This window comes from Rhinopithecus roxellana, chromosome 3, assembly GCF_007565055.1.
Source record: "Rhinopithecus roxellana isolate Shanxi Qingling chromosome 3, ASM756505v1, whole genome shotgun sequence".
NCBI classification, from domain to species: Eukaryota; Metazoa; Chordata; class Mammalia; order Primates; family Cercopithecidae; genus Rhinopithecus; species Rhinopithecus roxellana.
In genome coordinates, this window is record NC_044551.1 from 131,682,108 (window position 1) to 131,700,815 (window position 18,708).

Below are 18,708 nucleotides of genomic sequence, written 5' to 3' on the forward strand. Positions count from 1 at the left end.
GCCTTCCTCTTCAGTATAAAGTGTCACTCTACAAACCATTCGAGTTCTTTCCCGAAATGAAGCCCTAACAGTCTTGCAATGCCCGAGATTCATTAAAAAGACAAGGTAAGGTCACTACCATCAATGACTTTACATTTTAGGGGGGCAGGGTACATTTGCAAATAAATAAATGAATAGCATTCTACTTTTATGAAGGAAACAAGAAAGGAGTGGAGATTAAGAAGTACAAACAGTGTGGAAGTGAAGTATACTTTAGAGATTCTGGGATCTCCTCTCTGAAGAACATAACTGTTGGTTTACTTGCGAGCCACCAGACTTTCCTTCTCTTTAGCTGCCTCAGAGGAGAGAAAGTCTAACTTAGCTTTGTTTCCCCAGCGTCTAGTTTAGCCTAATTCATTAACAGTTTTGGACTAAATAAATGCGCTGAGAGTACTATCTAAAAATTAAAAATCAGTTGCTACCATCCCTCTCCCCAGATTTATCCTTGAAATACCTTTCAAATCTGTTTCCGGAAAAAATATTAATATCCGTAAGAGTCCCATCTGCGTCAAGCATGATAATGAGAAAACTTTTGTCATTAGGATGCTAGTATTAACTTCCTATTTTACATGTTATAATTCAAAAATAAATTTAATCTTCCAAATCTAGACCTCCCGGTTTTTCTGGAATTGAATGGACCTGGTAAAGTCTGACACACTGTGAGTGGGGGAGTGGGGAATTGGCTGTGAGGACATCCTCAGAATGGTTAAAATTCCGCGGGAAGAACGAGGCTTTAGGGTGGACTCGTCCTCCACAGCTACCCAGGCAGACTTCATAAGGAAGGGCGAGCAGATTCCGCCAGTGCGTAAGAGGACTACTTAATTCACGTGGGCCTCTTTCTCCATGCCACTTAGTACCACAGGAACCTACCTGGGTCCCGCGCCCCGCCTATTTCCGGGTTGTCGCCGCCGCTGCCGTCGCGTGCGTAATGACGTGTCAGTCTCCTGCAGACCCCGGAAGTGCAACTCGAACTTGGTCGGGGCGCGGATCCCGAGAGGGAAAGTCATAACAACCGCACGAGGGAGTTCGACTGGCGAACTGGAAGGCCACGCCTCCTCCCGCCTGCCCCCTCAGCCCTGTAGCTGGGGGCAGAGCTCAGGTAGGACTGCCGTTTGCGGGGATGTGAGCTCCGGGGGCAGGCTCGGGTCGAAATCCGAGGAGGGGGCTGGCCTGAGTCGGGCTCAGGCTGGGGTCGCTGGCCCTGGGGCCCGAAGCTGTCAGGAACCACGCTGCATTCCCTGCGGACACCTCTGACTTGTATCTGGGTCCCCGCTGATGGGCAGGTCCCATGTGCGATTTCCAACCTCCAGGCGGGAGCGACACATGTGTTGGCTGGATGACTTTCCTTATATCGGGGCGTACGGGATTCTGGGAGTCCCTGGAGACAGAGTAATGGGCCCTCCTCCGCTTTCTTGGGAGTGGAGGTATTGTGGTTCTTGTATTAAATTTTTTTTTCCTACAAAAAGTGTTATTCACTGCTAGCGTTTTACCAGAAGTCGTTCGCTGCAGACGGATTAAAGTGCAGTTATAAAATACTCTCAAAACTTGTAACATGCATGGGCGCGGGTGGGACGTTTCTCTGGGATGCAGTATGAATGTATGAATTAAGTGTTGAATACTTTTGACTTTGAAATAAAGTAAGTATGTTTTGGAAGCAGTCTTCTCTTTCCCTCATCCAGGTGTTTAACATATTCTTTTAGTGCTCCAGGGTCTATATCTGTTGGGCCAAGAAACTCGTTATTTGTGTTTTGGATATGCTGTATTTAATGACATGCAATGTTGCATTTGTCCGTTTCTCCCAAATCCTGAAAAAAGCTGTAGAGGGAAAAATTCTCTGGTTTTTGTCTGCAGTAGAGGGAAAAATTCTCTGGTTTTTGTCTGCAAATATATATTTGATAAATATACAAATATTTATCAAAATATCAATGCGATTTTTTAATGCAGTACATGACATCGTTTGTATTAACGCATGCTGTATATTGCGTAACAAATATCGCATTGATAAGGTGTATTCTTTATCCTGCAATGCAAGGGACAGTTACACTGTATACATTTAGCGAATGTAGAAACTGAGTAAGAGAGTATTTTTGGATCTGCTGGTACCAGGCTTCTTTCAGAATTTTCAACTAGGCCTTACTTCCACTTAACCAGTGAACCCTACACTGAAAAGTTAGGGTGCTGAGTAAGAGAGTATTTTTGGATCTGCTTCATTAAGGCCTCAGTGACAGTGCTGGTACCAGACTTCTTTCAGAATTTTCAACTAGGCCTTACTTCCCCTTAACCAGTGAACCCTACACTGAAAAGCTGTGGATGCTTTCCAGCTATGGCTGCTCCATATGGTAGAATAAATACTACCAAGGCCAAGAGGGACACCATGAGCTTCCACCTATTTATTCATTTAGCAGATATTTACTGGCAACCTTCAGTGTGCGGGATAGTATTCAGGTGCTGAGAAGACAGTCGTGAACAAAATAGACAGTCCTTTTGCTCCTGGAACTTACATTCTAATGAATAGAGAAGTATAATTAACAAGTAAATACATACCGAGTAGTTATTAAGAGGTATAGAGAAAGACTGGGCGCGGTGGCTCACGTCTGTAATCCTAACATTTTGGGAGACCGAGGCTGGCGGATTGCCTGAGCTCTGGAGGTCGAGACCAGCCTGGGCAACACGGTGAACCCTATCTCTACTAAAATACAAAAAAAATTAGCCGAGTGTGGTGGCGTACGCCTGTATTCCCAGCTACTCTGGAGGCTGAGGCAGGAGAATTGCTTGAACCAGGGAGGTGGAGGTTGCCGTGAGCCAAGTTGTTCAGATCATGTGCCGCATAATTTCTATTCATAATGAGTTCAGTTGAGTAATTTGAGTGTGTAATTTAACAATGTCCAAAACTGTAAAAAAAAATTGTAAATATAATCTGCTAAGAAGGAAGGGCATTTTAAAAAATCTAGAATGTCCAATTGCCCATAAGTTCAAGGTAACAACGTCTTTTTTTTTTTTTAACTATTGAATGTTTTGTACACTGTCATAATTTATTAGATACTCTTGGGGGTGCTACGTTGAGCTATTTCAGTTATAAATCTCATTTAAATCAATTACTTTGCTTTAGTTTAATGAATGAAAAATTGTATCACAATTTTACTTATAACTCCTTGGCAAATTAAAATTGATTAATTTACTACAGATGAGATGGCAGATGACTGACTTACTCAAGGTTTCACAGCTAAGTTACAGAGAAATTAGAGACAAAAATGCTATGCTGCTTTCTCTAATATTGTTTGTTGTCTCCATTTGGAGGAAATGATCTCTTTTGTAATATACATAATTGAGATAATTTTTGCTTCAGAGAAAATGACACTGTCAAGACCATCAAAGTAAAGCATTACTGTATATTTCCATTTCTTCATATCAGATTGTTTATTTATTTTTTACTTGGAAATTGCTAAGAAACTAGATTTTATTTTATTTTTAAACTTTTATTCCTTTCCAACTTTTATTTTAGTTCAGGGGGTACATGTGCAGTGACCGGATCGATGGTTTTTCAATTCTCATCCTCTTCCCAACCTTCACCCTGAAGTAGACCCTATTGTGTACTGTTCTCTTTGTCCGTGTGTACTTAATACTTAGCTCTCACATATAAGTAAGAACATTTTGTATTTTTTTTTTTCCCTGCATTGATTGACATAGAATGGCCTCCAGCTCCATCCATGTTACTGTAAAGGACATGATTTTATTCTTTTTTATGGCTGTGTGGTGTTCCATGGTGTATACGTGCCACATTTTCTTTGTTCAGTCCATTGTTGATGGGTATGTAGGTTGATTCCACGTCTTTGCTTTTTTGAATAGTGCTGTGATGACCATATGAGTACATGTTGTCTTTTTTTTTTTTTTTTTTTTTTTTTTTTTTGAGGCGGAGTCTCGCTCTGTCGCCCAGGCTGGAGTGCAGTGGCGGAATCTCAGCTAACTGCAAGCTCCGCCTCCCAGGTTTAAGCCATTCTCCTGCCTCAGCCTCTGGAGTAGCTGGGACTACAGGCGCCCGCCACCACGCCCAGCTAGTTTTTTGTATTTTTTTTTAGTAGAGACAGGGTTTCACCGTGTTAGCCAGGATGGTCTCGATCTCCTGACCTTGTGATCCGCCCGTCTCGGCCTCCCAGAGTGCTGGGATTACAGGCTTGAGCCACATGTTGTCTTCTTATTGGAATGATTTATATGCCTTTGGGTGTGTACCCAGGAATGGGATTGTTGAGTTGAATGGCAGTTCTTTCTGTTTTAGCTTTGAGAAATCTCCAAACTGCTTTCCACAGTGGCTGAAATTTACATTCCCTCCACCACTGTATAAGCATTCAGTTTTCTCCACAACCTCATCAGCAGCTGTTATTTTTTGAATTTTTAGTATCAGCCATTCCAACTGATGTGAGATGGTTCTTATTTTGGTTTTGATTTGCGTTTTTCTAAAACTCAGTGATATTGAGCATTTTTTCATATGCTTGTGGCCATGTGTATATCTTGTTTTGAGAATTGTCTGTTCATGTCCTTTGCCCATTTTTTATGGGTTTTTTTGCTTGTTAATTTAAGTTCCTTACAGATCCTGGCTATGGGACCTTTGTAGGATGCATAGTCTGCAAATTTTTTCTCCCATTCCGTAGGTTATCTATTTACTCTGTTGATACTTTCTTTTGCTGTGTAGAGGCTCTTTAGTTTAATTAGGTCTTTCTTTTCAACTTTTGTTTTTGTTGCAGTTGCTTTTGGAGTCTTCATATGAAATCTTTGCCAGGGCCTAGGTTCAGAATGGTATCGCCTAGATTTTCTTTTAGAGTATTTATGGTTTTAGGCCTTACATATAAGTCTTTAATCCATCGTGAATGGATTTTTGTGTATGGTAAAAGGAAAGGATTCAGTTTCAATCTTCTGCATATGGCTAGGCAGTTATCCCAGCACTCTTTATTGAATAGGGAGTCCTTTTCCCATAGCTTGTTGTTGACTTTGTCAAAGATCAGATGGTTTTAGGTGTGTGGCTTTATTTCTGGGTTCTCTATTCTGTTCCATTGTTTTATGTGTCTGTTTTTTTTTTTTTCCCCAGTACCACGCCGTTTTGGTTACTGTAGCCTACTAGTATAGTTTGAAGTCAGTTAGTGTGATGCCTCTGGCTTTGTTCTTTTTGCTTAGGATTGTTTTGGGTATTCAGGCTGTTTTTCAGTTCCGTATAAATGTTAGATATTTTTTCTAGTTCTGTGAAAAATGTCTTTGGTAGCTTGATAGGAGTAGCATTGAATCTGTAAATTGCTTTGAGCAACATGGCCATTTTAATAATGTTAATTCTTCCTATCCATGAGTAAGGAATATCTTTTCATTTGTGTTGTTTCTGATTTCTTTAGCAAAGTTTTGTAATTCTCATTGTAGAGATCTTTCACCTCCCTGTTGAGCTGTATGCCTAGGTATTTTATTTCTTTTGTGGCTATTGTGAATGGGATTGCATCCTTGATTTGACTCTCAGCTTGGACATTATTGCTGAAATGCTACTGATTTTTTGGCATCGATTTTGTATCTTGAAACTATGCAGAAGTTGTTTATCAGATCTGGGAACCGTTGGGTAGAGATAGTGAGGTTTTCTAAGTATAGAATCATATCATCTGTGGACAGAGATAGTATGACTTCCTCTTAATTTCGATGCCTTTCATTTGTTTCTCTTGCCTAATTGCTTTGGCTGAAATTTCCAGTGCTATGTTGAATAGTTGTGGTGAGAGTGGGCATGCTTGTCTTTTTCTGGTTTTCAAGGGAAATGTCTCTAGCTTTTTCCCATTTAGTATGATGTTCACTGTGGGTTTGTCATAGATGGGTCTTCTTATTTAAGGTATGTTCCTTCAGTGTCTAGTTTGTTGAGAATTTTTAACACGAAGTGATGTTAAATTTTATCGAATGCCTTTTCTGCATCTATTGAGATGATCATGTGGTTTTTGTTTTTAGTTTTGTTTATGTGTTGAATCACGTTTACTGATTTACATATGTTGACCCAACCTTGTGTAACAGGAATAAAGCCATCTTGATCGTGGTGGATTAGGTTTTTGACGTGCTTCTGGTTTTGGTGTGCTAGTATTTGTTGAGGATTCTTACATCTATATTCATCAGGGATATTGGCCTAAAGTTTTCTTTTTTCATTGTGTTTCTACAAAGTTATGGTATCAGAATGATGCTGGCTCCATAGAATGATTTGACGGGGAGTCCTTTCTTCTCATTTTTGGAATAGTTTAGTAGGGTTGGTATCCGCTCTTCTTTGTATGTCAGGTATTTCACTCTTGGTCTGTTCAGGGTTTCAATTTATTTCTGATCAATCTTGGGAGGTTGTATGTTTTGAGGAACTTACCCATTTTCTCTAAGTTTTCTAGTTTGTGTAGGTAGAGGTGTCCATAATAGTCTCCGAGGGGTTTTTGTATTTCTGTGGGGTCACTTGTAATCTTCACTTTGTCATTTCTGATTGTGTTTATTTGGACTTCTTTCCTTTTTTCTTTATTTGTCTAGCTAGTGGTCTGTCAGTCTTATTCTTTCAGAGAACCACGTTTTGGTTTCGTTGATGTTTTGTATAGTTTTTCATGTCTTAGTTTTGTTCAGTTAAGCTCTGATTTTGGTTTTTTCTTCTGCTAGCTTTGGTGTTAGTTTACTTTTGTTTTTTGTTTTTTTTTTTGGTTGCTTTAGGTGTGATGTTAGGTTGTTAATTTGAGATCTTTCTAACTGCTTGATGTAGGTGTTTAGTGCTATAAACTTTCCTTTGAAGACTGCTTTAGCTGTGTCTCAAGAGAATCTGGTATGTCATTTCTTTGTTTTCATTAGTTTCAAAACATATTTTCAATTCTGTCTTAATTTCATTGTTTACTCAAAGTCATTCAGGAAGAGATTGTTTAATTTCTACATAATTATATGATTTTGGAGATCTGTTCTTGTACTGTGGTTGAGAGTGTGGTGTAATTTAAGTTTTTTTTTTTTTTTTTTTTTTTTTTTTTTTTTTTAATCTGTTGAGAATTCCTTTATGGCTGAGTGTGTGGTCAATATTACATTATGTGTCATGTGCAGATAAGAAGAATGTATATTCTGTTGTAGTTGAGTGGAGTGTTCTGTAGATGTCTATTAGGTCCGTTTGGTCAAGTGTCAAGTTTAGGTCCTAAATATCTTTGTTTTGTGCCGCGATGATCTGTCTAGTACTGTCAGCGGGTGTCGAGATGAGATCTTCCACTATTAATCTTCCACTATTATTGCGTGGTTATCTAAGTCTCTTTGTAGGTCTCTAAGAATTTATTTTATGAATCTGGGTTCTCCAATGTTGGATGCATGTGTATTTAGGATAGTTAATTTTCATGTTGAATTGAACCTTGTATCATTATCTAATGCCCTTCTTAGTCCTTTTTGATCATTGTTGCTTTCAAGTCTGTTTTGTCTCAAATTAAAAGAGCAATCTGCCTCTTTTTCTGTTTTCTGTTTGCTTGATAGATTTTTCTCTATCCTTTACTCTGAGTCTGTGCGTATCATTGCATGTGATATGGGTCTCTTGAAGATGGTATATAGTTAGGTCTTGTTTCTTTATTCAAATTGCCCTCTGTGTCTTTTAAGTGGTGTAGTTAGTCCGTTTACATTAAGGGTCATTTTTGATACGTGAAAATTTGATCCTGTTATGATGTTAGCTGCTTGTTACGTAGACTTGATTGTGTAGTTGCTTTATGGTGTCAGTGGTCTGTGTACTTAAGTGTGTTTTTGTGGTGGCCAGTAATGGCCTTTCATTTTCATGTTTAGTGCTTCCATAAGGACCTCTTAGAAGGCAGGTCTGGTGGTAGTGAATTCCCTTAGTATTTGCTTATCTGAAAAGGATTTTATTTATCTTTCATGTAATGAAGCATAATTTGGCTGGATGTGAAATTCTTGGTTAGCATTTCCTTTCTTTAAGAATGCTGGATAAAGGTCCCCAATCTTTTCTGGCTTGTAGGATTTCTGCTGAAAGGTCAGCTGTTAGCCTGATGGGGTTCCCTTTGTAGGTGACCTCTACCTTCTTTTTAGCTCCCTTTAAGATTTTTTCTTTCACTTTGACCATGGAGAATCTGATGACTTTTTGTCTTCAGGATGGTTGTCTTGAATAGCATCTTACAGGGGTTCTCTGTAGTCCCTGAATTTGAATGTCTACCTCCCCAATAAAGTTAGGGAAATTTTCATAATTTTTAATTATGTTTTCTAAGTTGCTTTCTCTCTGTCTCTCTTTCAGGAATGCCAATGTGTCATATGTTTGGTCTGTTTATGTAATCCCATATTTTTAGGAGGTTTTGTTCATTCTTTTTATTCGTTTGCCTTTATTTTTGTCTGATTGAATTCATTTGAAGAATTGGTCTTTGAACTTTGAGATTCTTTCCTCAGTTTTGTCTCTTCTGAGCACTTCCGATTGCATTATGAAATTCTTTTAGTGAGTTTTTCAGCTCTATCAGATCAGTTTGGTTTCTTCTTAAAATGACTATTTCATCTTTAAGTTCTTGTATTGTTTTATTGGATTCCTTGGATTCCTTGAATTGAGTTTCAGCTTTCTCCTGAATCTTGATGATTCTCCTTGCCATCCACATTCTGAATTCTATGTCTATAGTTTCAGACTAGTGAAGAACCATTCTTAGGTAGGTGGTGCAGTCATTTGGAGGTAGGAAAACACGCTGACTTTTTTTTTTTTTTTACTTTGGAATTATTGATATTTATGACTTCCTATGCTATAACATAGTTAAAGCTAATTTTCAGGAGGAAAGTTTCATTTTGTAATTATTCATTATTTACACTATGATGGGGAGGGCTTTAGTATTCTTTTTTTTCTGGTTATTCCTTTTTTTTTTTTTTTTTTTTTTTTGAGACGGAGTCTTGCTCTGTCGCCCAGGCTGGAGTGCAGTGGCTGGATCTCAGCTCACTGCAAGCTCCGCCTCCCGGGTTTATGCCATTCTCCTGCCTCAGCCTCCGGAGTAGCTGGGACTACAGGCGCCCGCCACCTCGGCCGGCTAGTTTTTTGTATTTTTAATAGAGACGGGGTTTCACCATGTTAGCCAGGATGGTCTCGAGCTCCTGACCTCGTGATTCACCCGTCTCGGCCTCCCAAAGTGCTGGGATTACAGGCTTGAGCCACCGCGCCCGGCCGGTTATACCTTTTTTTTTAAAAAATATTTTAGGTTTGGGAATACATGTGTAGGTTGGTTACATAGATAACATGTGTTGTAGGGTTTGTTGTATGTATTATTACATCACCCAAGTATTAAGCTCAGTACCCAATAGTCATCTTTTCTGCACATTGCCCTCCTCCTCACCTCCCTCTCTTAAGTAGACCCCAGTGTCTGTTGTTGCTTTCTTTGTGTTCATAAGTTCTCATCATTTAGCTCCCATTTATAAGTTAGAACATGCAGTATTTGGTTTTCAGTTACTGTGTTAGTTTGCTAAGGATGATAGCCTCCAGCTTTATCCATGTTCCCGCAGAAGACATGCTCTCATTTTTTTTTTATGGCTGCGTAATATTCCATGGTGTGTATCTACCACATTTTCTTTATCCAGTCTGTCATTGATGGGCATTTAGTTTGATTCCATGTCTTTACTGTTGTGAACAGTACTGCAGTGAACATTCACGTGCCTGTGTCATTATGGTAGATATTCTTCCTCTGAGTGTATACCCAGTGACGGTATTGCAGCATCAAATGGTAGCCCTGCTTTTAGCTCTTTGAGGAAAAGCTATACCGCTTTCCACAATGGTAGAACTAATTTACACTCCCACCGACAATGTATCAGGGTTCCCTTTTCTCTACAACTTTGCTGGCATATGTTATTTTTTTACTTTTTAATAATAACCATTCTGACTGGTATGAGATGGTGTCTCATTCTGGTTTTGATTTGTATTTCTCTAATGATCAGTGATATTGAACTTTTTTTCATATGCTTTTTGGCCACATGTATGTCTTTTAAGAAGTATCTGTTCATGTCTTTTGTTTACTTTTTAATGAGGTTGTTTGTTTTTCTCTTACAACGTTGTTTAAGTTCCTTGTGGATGCTGGACTTTCTCCTGAATCTTGATTTTTGCCAACTATGCATCTGACTAAGACAGATTTTTTTCCCATTATGTAGGTTATCTGTTTACTCTGCTGATAGTTTCTTTTGCTGTGCAGAAGCTCTTAAGTTTAATTAGATTCCTTTTGTCAGTTTTTGCTTTTGTTGTGATTGCTTTTGGTGTCTTTGTCATGAATTCTTTGCCCGTTCCTAGGTCCAGGATGGTATTGCCTAGGTTGTTTTCCAGGGGTTTTATAGTTTTGGGTTTTACATTTAAGTCTTTAATCCATTTGGGTCTATTCTTGTATATGGTATAAGGAAGGGGTCCAGATTCAGTCTTCTGCATATGGCTTGCCGCTTATCTCAGCACCATTTTTTGAATAGGGAGTCTTTCCCCCTTTTCTTGTTTTTGTCAGCTTTGTCAAAGATTAGATAGTCGTAGATGTGTGGCCTTATTTGTGGCCTCTTTATTCTGTTCTATTGGTCTATATGCTTGTTTTTGTACCCATACTATGCTGTTTTGATCCCTGTAGCCTTGTAGTATGGTTTGAAGTCAGGTAACATGATACTCCAGCTTTGTTCTTTTTGCTTAGTATTGTGTTGGCTGTTTGAGCCATAAAATTGCTTTTCTGGTTCCATAAAAATTTTAAAATAATTTTTTCTAGTTCTGTGAAGAATGCCTTTGGTAGTTTGATAGGAATAGCATTGAATCTATAAATTGCTTTAGGCAGTAGCCATTTTAGTGATATTGATTCTTCCTTTCCACCAGCATGGGATGTTTTTCCATTTATTTGTGTGTCATGTCTGATTTCTTTCAGCAGTGTTTTATAATTCTCATTGTAGAGATCTTTCACCTCCCTTATTAGCTGTATTCTTAGGTATTTGTGTGTGTGTGTGTGTGTGTGGCAGTTTTGAATGGGATGGCCATTCTGAATTGGCTGTCAGTTTGGTTGTTGTTGGTATATAGGAATGCTACTGATTCTTGTACATTGATTTTGTATCCTGAAACTTTGCTGAAGTTATCAGCTGAAGGAGCTTTTGGACTCATACTATGGGGTTTTCTCGATATAGAATCATGTCATCTGCAAACAAGTAGTTTGACTTTCTCTCTTCCTATTTGGATGCCCTTTATTTCTTCCTTTCATCTGATTGCTCTGGCTAGGACTTCCAATACTAAGTTGAATAGATGTGGTGAGAGAGGGCATCCTTATCTTGTGCCGTTTTTCAGGGGAATGCTTCCAGCTTTTGCCCGTTCCATGTAATGTTGACTGTGGGTTTCTCATAGATGTGTCTCATTATTTTGAGATATGTTCCTTCAATACCTAGCTTATTGAGAATTTTTAACATGATGGGATGTTGAATTTTATCAAAAGCCTGTTGAAATAACCATATGGCTTTTGTCTTTAGTTCTGCTTATGTGATGAATCACATTTATTGATTTTTGTGTGTTGAACCAGCCTTGCATCCTGGGGATGAAGCCTCCTTGATCATGGTGGATTAGCTTTTTGATATGCTATTGGATTTGGGTTGCACGTATTTTGTTGAGGGTTTTTACACCAGTGTTCATCAAAGATATTGGCCTGAAGTTTTCTTTTTTTGTTGTTTCGCTGTCAGATTTTAGATCAAGGTAATGCTGGCCCCATAGAGTGAGTTGGGGAGAAGTCCATCCTTCTCCGTTTTTTGGAATAGTTTCTGTAGGAATGGTACCAGCTTTTCTTTGTATATCTGGTAGAATCTGGCTATGACTCCATCAGGTCCTGGGCTTTTTTTGGTTGGTAGGCTATTAGTGATTCAATTTTGGAGCTCGTTAATGGTCTGTTGAGGGAATCTGTGTCTTTCTGTCTCAGTCTCGGAAGAGTGCACGTGTCCAGGAATATATCCATCATACCTAGGTTTTCTAGTTTGTTTGTGTAGAGGGATGTTAATAGTAGTTTCTGATGGTTGTTTTTGTTTCTGTGGGGTCAGTAGTCACATTCCCTTAGTAATTGTTAATTGTGTTTATTTGGAGAATAACACAATTAGGAGAATTAACACAATCTTTTATTTGGAAAAAAGAGAAGTCTTTTTTCTTCTTAATTAGCCTAGCTAGTGGCCTATTTTATTTTTTTCCAAAAAATCAACTCCTTAATTTGTTGATCTTTTGAATGGTTTTTTTGTGTTTTGATTTCCTTCAGTTCAGCTCTAATTTTTGTGGTTTCTTGTCTTCTAGCTTTGGGATTGATTTGCTCTTGTTTCTCTCATTCTTTCAGTTGTGAAGTTAGGTTGTTAATTTGAGATGTTTCTAGTTTTTTGATGTGGGCATTTAATGCTTTGAATTTCCATTTAAACATTGTTTACTCATGTCCCAGAGATTCTGGTATGTTCTATATTTGTTCTCATTATTTTCAAGGAACTTCTTGATTTCTGCCTCAATTTCATTATGTACCCAAAAGTCATTCGGGAGCATGTTGTCTAATTTTTATGTATTTGTATGGTTTTGAGTGATTTTCATTGTGTTGACTTATATTTTTATTGCGCTGTGATCCAAGAGACACTCTGATTTTTGAGTTGCCAGAGTCCTTCCACTGGTTCTTCATCTTTGTGGCTGGATGTTCCTTTAATCTTTGTTGTTGCTGTCCTTTGGATGGGCCTTTTTGCTTTTATACTTCTTGATGCCTTTGAGGGTTTGACTGTTCTTTAAGTTGGTTTCAGTCAGCTGTCTTCATTTCTGGATGATTTCAGGGAACCAAGGTTCAGCTCAGCACTCCTGGGCTGCATGCTCTAACCCTGGAGGGTTGTGACTAGGGCCACAGCTTTGTTCTCTGACCCCCTGAGGTTAAGCACCTGCTGTGCTGGAGGAGCTGAGGTGGTCCCAGTTCATTGGTAGTAGCAATCCCATGGAGGGTGCTGACAAAAGCCCTTCATTAGGCCTGTGACAGAAGGGTCTGTGTTCCTGTGCGCCAGCAGTGGGTGGTGCGGTTAGGGGTGTTACGTCAAAGCAGTGGAGAGAGGTTGTGGGCATGTGCATACTGGCAAAGCAGTGTGGGGAGGCTGTGGGCAGGTGTGTGCTGACAGGGGCCTGTATCAGTTTGTTTTCATGCCGCTGATAAACACCTGAGACCAGGCAATTTACAAAATAAAGAGGTTTAATGGTCTTATAGTTACTTATGGCTGGAGAGGCCTCACAATAATGGTGGAAGGCAAGGAGGAGCAAGTCACATCTTACATGGATGGAAGCAGGCAAAGAGAGAGATTGTGCGGGAAAACTCCCACTTTTAAAACCATCGGATCTTGTGAGACTTATTCACTATCATGAGAACAGCATGGGAAAGACATGCTCCCATGATTCAATTACCTCTCACTGGGTCCTTTCCACAACACATGGGAATTCAAGATGAAATTTGGGTGGGGACATAGCCAAACCATATCAGAGCCCATCTGCAGAAGTTCTCTGATGGTTAGGTGACATCTGCCAGCTGATGAGCTGTGAGGGTGGCCATTGGGAAGTGCCCCTGTTGGATATCTGAGACTATGCTGCAAGCTTATCTGGCCAGGCAGTGACTGGTAGAGGCTGGCAGACAGGGTGGGGGTGCTCAGATGGCTGTGTCCCCCCAGGCAAGTTAGCCCTGTTCTGTCCAGGCCTGACAGTCAATATATGCTAAAGCCGCCTAGAGGAGCATGGTGAGCTTTGGGAGATAGCCGTCCCTAGCTGTGCTCCACTGTAGCCATTTCCATGCCAAAGCCTCTGGGCTCTGCACAGGCTGGAATCCTGTCCCTGCCACTTCTCCAAGCAGTTCTCCCTGCCAGCTCAAATGTCCATAGGGGTCATCAGGTCTCCTGTAGCTAGGATTCTGGAGGTCCGTGGTGAGAGTAGACCACTCCACACCTATTGAACTCACTCCTTCTCCAGGAGCCACTCAAGGCCAGAAATGAATCCTGGTGCTTGGCAACCCTGTGTTGAGTTCTTAGCTTCGTCCTCCTTCAGCCCAGGGTCTGTGTCCTTTCTCTGTTCACTCTCAATGCCTTCCTCCCAAAGATTTTCTTGAAGTTTGCTGGTATTCTTGATGGTCTGTTCTCTCTATGGGAGAAGCTCTTCCTCCATCTAGCTGGCCATTGTGGCTCTTCTTTCTCTGTATATTTATTTTAATCATAGTCTAGATTGATAATGTACCAAGCCTTGCTTTGCTCAGAAGTTAAAGAGGTGCTAACAACACTAAGACTGTGGATTTGGGCCCTTGTAAGGCCCTTTAATAGCTCTTTACAGGGATGATTATAACAACCAGTATAACTACTAACTACTTGGGATATAACTAGTATTCCTATTCCCTGCCAATCATATTGCCATCATATGTAATCTAGTATAAGAAAACAGTAGAAAAGGTACTTGTACTTCAGGAGACACACTATTTGTATTAAAAAGAACAATTCAGAGTAAATATCCAAGTTAATGAAGACATACAAGTGATACCCCTTTCCTCTACGAAGCATAGCTTAGTTTTATGTGCTTATATAAAATGTGGAGTAAGCTACAATTGTGACCAAGACTATAACCTAAGATGAGGCAAGTAAAAAATGTGAAAAGATTAATTAATTGTTAGATTAGATGCTCTCTTGATTTGAATTACCCATTCTTCTTGTTGTCATCATTTTTGCCTGTACTATGGAAATGACTCTGGAATTAAGTAGTTTGGAATTTTGTTAATAATCTTGATCCATTTGGTTTAATACACTCTGATGTAATTTGAATACTTTGATTAAATGGTCATATCTGAGAATTGATGGGAAGAAAGGTCAGATCAGGCAGGTTGAGGATGTTGGGATAGAAAAGAAAGAATTTCTTTCAGTAGGGATTGGCTGAATGGGGATAAGACTCTGGTCTCAGAAGAGATGGAGAGCAGGAGAGATAAATGAACAGGGAAAGGCCTAAGATCTAGATAAGGGAAAAAAAACATGGCAAGAGTCAGGCAGATTTTCAGTTATTCGAATCAGTAATAGATGTATACCTAGTCATAAGGCAATCTGAACTTCATATTTGAGGATATTACCTTCTGGTTGGGTGTCTGTTATGAAGGTAAGACTTTAGTATAATGTTTTGTATTACAATAGATGGAAGTATGTATAGGATACTATGGGAGTGTTGTAAAACTTTTCCTGGGGTTGGAGAAAATTATCCTTAAGTTGAGAACCTAAGGATGGATCATTTAAAATAAAGCAGAAAGACATTCTAGATAGAAGAAATAGCTCTTAGCAGTCTGATGTTTGCAAAAACAAAAAGGAATTTGCAGTTACTAGAGAAGAAAATTTGATTGTAGTGAGAGATGGAGTTGAAGGAGGAAATAGGAGCCACATCATGGCTATGTGTGTGTCTGCATAAGATGTGGGCAGAGAAGGCTTGTATAATTTGCCAAGGAGCTTGGACTTGCCTCTGTAAGCAACAGGAACTATTGAGTGGTTACTCTTATCTTCTATTTAGTAAAAAACATAATCTTGCCCAAACGGAAGTCTGGCCTTTGCCCTCACTTTACGGATGATAATTCCTTGGGCCACACTAATGGTGTGATTGAGGATTGGGGCTGGCTATGTCTATTATAGTCTTCAGGTGGGGGCTGCCCATGCCAGAAATGCCAACTATGTGACTTAGGGTGGGGCTTTTGGTTAAGTGATATCAGTTAACCTGGAGGCTGACCTCAATCATGTGGACAGTCAATTAGTCATTCATGCCTAAGTAACAGAGCCCCAAGAAAAACACTGAATACTCTATCTTCTGTGAGCCTTCCTAGTTGGCAATACTCTGTGTGTATTGTTAAACAGACAGCAGGAGAGTGACGTGACCATGATGTCTTGGGGAGAGGACAATGGCAATTCCATGTTTGGTACCCTCCTAGTCTGTCTTATGTGCTTCTTTTCTTTGCTCCTGTTAATCTATATCCTTTCCCTGTAATAAACTAACTGTGAATAGAATAGTTTTCAGTGAGTTCCGTGAGTCTTTCCAGCAAATTATGGAAACTGAGAATGGTTTTGGGAATCCTCTGAACTTGCAGTGGTATGAGAAGTGGGGTAGTTTATTTTGTGGATTGTTCTGTCTATCTCTGTAGGTGCAAAAAACCCTTTGCATCATCTTTCTCTCCATCTTTCTCTAATTTAGGACAAAATTGGCCTTTCAGTTTGAAAGCAGCGATAAACTTACAATGCTGTTGAAGTAATGCATCTTCTAAGATGAGAGGATATTGGAGAAAATATCAAGACTATTATAATACAAATGTCCCTAAACATAATACAATCCCCTGATACTTTCCTTTCTAATTGCTATTGACTGAATTATGTCCCTCCAGTTTGTGTATTGAAACCCTAACCCCAGTATGATTGCGTTTGGTTTAATTAAGGTTAAATGAGGTCAGAGGATGGGACCTTGACCCCATAGGATTAGTGTCTTCATAGGAGGAGACATGAGAAAGGCCATTCTCCTGGTCACTTTCTCTTTACCATGTAAGGACATGGTGAGAAAGTAAAAATCTGCAAACCAGGAAAAGAGCCCTTGTCAGAAACCAGCCAACCCTCCTGGACCTTGATCTAGGACTTCTAGCCTCAAGAGCTGTGAGAAAATAAATTTATCTTGTTTAAGCAACCCAGTCTATGCAGTTTTGTTATGGCAGCCTGAGTAGACTGATACAAATTGTAATACCATGAATTGGGATGTTGCTGTAATACCTAAAAATGTAGATGTGGCTTTGGAACTGGAAAATAGAGAGGGCCTGCAGAACAGAGTGTCAAACCAAAGGAGATTATTCTTGAACTGTAATGATGGAGTGGAATTTGCCTTCCTAAGTTTGGCACTTGTTTGGAACCCATCACCCTTTTCTTTCTTCTAATGTCTCCCTTTTGGAATGGCAATATCTATTGTTTCCCTGTCCCACTGTTGTATTTTGGAAATACATAACTTGTCATGTTTCACAGGTTTACAGCTGGAGAGGAATTTTGCCTTAGGGTGAATCATACCTCATTCTTATCCATGCCTAATTTAGATGATACTTAGATGAAACTTTGGACATTAGGCATTAGCATTGATGATGAAATCAGTTAAGACTTTTGGGGCTGTTGGGATGGAATGAATGCATTTTGCGTGTGATAAGTACATGAATTTTGAGGAGGCCAGTGGCAGAATGCTATTGACTAAATTGAATTTCCCCAAAATTCATATGTTGAAGCCATAACCTACAGTGTAACTGTATTTGGAGTAAGGAGGTCATTAAGGTTAAATGAGGTCATAAGGATGGGACCCTGATCCACTAGGATTAGTGTCCTTATAAGAAGAGACACCAGAGAGCTCTCCCTTTATCCAGTAAGAATGTAGTCTTCTGAAAGGCAGGAAGAGAGTCTTCACCAGAAACTGGTCCTTTTGTATCTTTTTCTGGGACTTCTAGCCTCCAGACTGTAAGAAAACAAATTTCTGTTGTTTAACCTACCCAATGTGTGGTATTTTGTATGGCCGCTCAAGCAGATTAATGTACTAATTGATAGCTAGTCTTTTTTGTTGTTGTTAACTAGCAGTTAGATTATTTGTGATCTAGTAGAGCACGATTTCCTATATATTCCTTTTAAAGTTGAGTCATCTGAAATTATTAAAAAACTTAAAGAAATGTATCAGAAAGACCTCAATGAGGACTTTTAGATTATATATCTTAAATGACTGAGCAAACAACACAGTTATATGAAAGTAGAAGGAAAGATGAAATGAAAGGTTATAGAAAACTAATATACCTGTGTTCATGTTTTAAGAAGATTCAATAAAGCTTCCCCCCTACATTTAGAAAGGGGTTCAGTTGAAAATATTTATCTTCTAATAAGATTTATCACAGATTTAAGGAGCTGTGTCCTTTAGAACATTTTAAAAAATGAATTTACCATAACCTGCTACATTGAGGTATTTGTAGGGCTGTAGAGTTAAAGGATGTTTCAATTAGGTATAAAAAACAAAGGAACATCTAATAGAACTCAAACTATTAGATATATATTCAACCATAATTATGTGTGTATATATGTTCCTACTGTTTTCTAGGCATGGTGAAAGCATTTTGGTAGACATCTTTTCAGTTGAAAATAGAAAAATCTAGGACAGAATCCATATTTGAGGAACTAAGTATAATATTTGAATTATAAGCATTTAAGTTTTTTACTTACAGAATTGAAATGGAATAACATTATAGAAATTTACCAATAAGATTTCAAGAAAATGTATAACAGAGAAAAATGAAAAACACAAAAATAAGACTTGGAGTTAGGTGTTGGCAAGGAACAGAATTACCAGTAGTGACATTAGAGTTAGTCCTAGATGGTCATGATGTATCAGGAACCAGGCTATCCAGACGTCGCTGTGGTACAGGAAGATACATCATGATTTTTAAATGAAGAAGTTTCAAGCACAAGGATATATACATAGATGGTAAAGACCTAAGAGCAGAGGGAAATATTATCATATTTAAAAGTTTTATCATAGCTCACTGTAGCCTCGACCTCCCAGGCTCAAGCAATCTTCCTACCTCAGACTCCTGAGTAGGCAGAACCACAGGCATGTGCCACCACACCTGGCTTATTTTTTGTATTTTTTTTTTTTTTGGAGAGACAAGGTTTTGCTATGTTGGCCAGGCTAGTCAA

At 39.1% G+C, this 18,708-nt stretch overlaps 1 protein-coding gene across 8 annotated transcripts in view; it reads left to right on the top strand.

Moving 5' to 3' along the window:
- Positions 1-977: 977 nt before the first annotated feature.
- FAM172A (family with sequence similarity 172 member A) overlaps positions 978-18,708 on the top strand; it is a 528,836-nt gene continuing 511,105 nt past the window's right edge. For 5 of the 8 annotated variants that reach the window (XM_030927233.1, XM_030927239.1, XM_030927235.1 and 2 more), the window contains exon 1: positions 978-1,138. The gene's annotated coding sequence lies outside the window, so the exon portion shown is untranslated. The remainder of the gene's footprint in view (positions 1,139-18,708) is intronic. The other 3 variants (XM_030927234.1, XM_010371421.2, XM_030927240.1) reach the window with 2 other exon arrangements.